Source organism: Pinus tabuliformis, chromosome 7 (assembly GCF_031772625.1).
Source record: "Pinus tabuliformis cultivar Carrire ecotype Pingquan chromosome 7, CPIR1, whole genome shotgun sequence".
Taxonomy (NCBI): domain Eukaryota; kingdom Viridiplantae; phylum Streptophyta; class Pinopsida; order Pinales; family Pinaceae; genus Pinus; species Pinus tabuliformis.
This window is the reverse complement of record NC_142293.1, coordinates 771,454,284-771,456,387: the sequence shown is the minus strand read 5'-3', so window position 1 is coordinate 771,456,387 and position 2,104 is coordinate 771,454,284.

Below are 2,104 nucleotides of genomic sequence, written 5' to 3'. Positions count from 1 at the left end.
TTTTACCAATTTTCTCGAGCAATGAGAAACATGCAGAGAGGCTTCAATCCACAATCTGATGTCATAAATGTCACATTCCTTGTAGAATTGACGGAAAGAATGTGTGTACAAAGTGTCATAGCTTTTGAAGCTACAATGGTAGAACATCAATTGATTTGATCCCACTTGTCAAACAACGACTTGATGAATCACTGTACCTACCATGTTTGGAAATGTGAGGTCGCGAGCGAGAAAACCTGGCCCAACTACAAATGCAATTACTCTTGTGAGGAGGGACCAGTTGAAACCGAATGGCACTTAATCATGGAGTGTCCTGCCTATAAGGACATTCAAAGTTAGTTTGAAAGTGACCTAAAAGCATACAGTCTATGTGAGCTATTTTTGGAAGGAAATCTTCACAAGATGACAAACTTTTTGATCATGATCCACAACAAGAGGGTTGTTATGGAGAGAAACTTGATTGTATGATGTTTTGTTGATTGGATATCTTGGTCCCTTAGACCATTTTGGTCTCATGGACGTCATTAAAAATCCTTCAATTCAATTCAATTAATTTAGTTGGTGACCATGCATCTCCAAAAAATAATGCCGAGACTGTAAAATTCTGAGCATGGCAGCAGTTTTATGCAATGTTGTGGATGATCTTTATCAATTATTTTATTAAAAATCCAATGAGGCATTTCATGGATCCAAGATTTTTCTTTGCCTGAAACTTTGCTCTAGTGCAGGAGACTATACCAATGGTGTGTGTCGAGATGGAGAGCACCCTCCTTTCCTGTGTCGAAAGTGTTTATATCCGCAATGGGCTGAATCCCATATTCATCTCCAGAGGCTAGTCCATAATTGAAAACTAGTGAACCCTAAACAAATCCAATAATAGCACTGAGAACAACCTTGAGTCTATGTGGTCCAATTCAAACTTAAATCTACACAGATAGCTCAAATCTAGATCCAAAGAACCCCCCCCCCCCCCAACAAAAAAATAAAATAAAATAAATAAATAAATAAATAAATTTGCGGCTTTCTACTAGATCAAAACTAATTCAATCAAATTTCAATATATCTCTAAAAACAAGATGCTTGCAGTGCAACTCTGATAAGAGTGCAAAAAACACCCACGGATCAAGATCTAAAGTCTTCTACAAAAAATATCAAGAAAATTGAAGAATGAAAAAAATACTTCTTTGTTAGAGGAAAACCATGTGCATCAACCTAATTTATAATGGAAATGGAAGCTTCTAGCCATAGCTAGAAGATAAGACTTACAATGCAACTAATAAGGATGCTACTTAAGCTTATGATTTCTAACACTTCTTTATTGGAAACCTAAAACACAATATTGCGTTTGTCAATATGGATCCTTTTAATTTTAGATGTGGAATTGCCCACATGAACCTCACCAGCCTCCTACTACAATTGGGATGGTCACTCTTTAGTATTGTTAAGCACCCCATTTGTTGTTGTAAAGGATGTTCTCTTAACATTATGATTATGGGTGTTTTAGTTTAAGTCAACTCACGTTTTTGTCTTTTTTATACTCTATGCTTGTGGAGCTTGCATGTATGGTCAATTTTTGGTGTTAAATCCATACAAATATTGTTTGTACTAATATTCAAAAAAAAAAACAAAACAAAACAAAACCAAAAAACAAACAACACAAAAACAAAACACTAAATTATCCCCTTTGTCTTCTACTCTCACTTCTTTAACCATACAATACTTACTCATTTAGTTAATTTATTGTGAAGCAATAACACATTTAAGAACATTGGGGAAATTGGGCACATTCATATTATGGTGATAAAAATGAATAACGTCCTCTCATGGGTTAAACCAACTATCCTACCCAACCTCAATTGCTTGGTGACCATGATCTCATTGACGAATTAAATGTGGGATGAATTTGAATTTCACTTTTAAGGATATTGTCTCCTCAACATATTTGAGGAGGCCAATATAAGAAAGAGAGAACTTGCGTGATCATGGGATGTTTTTCCTTGCATTCCCTTATGGCTCTAATAGCTTGACTTCATTGTATAAGTTTGCACGTTGATAATAAAACGTCACTTTATCATAAACTCATTCAATCGTTTAATTATAAATT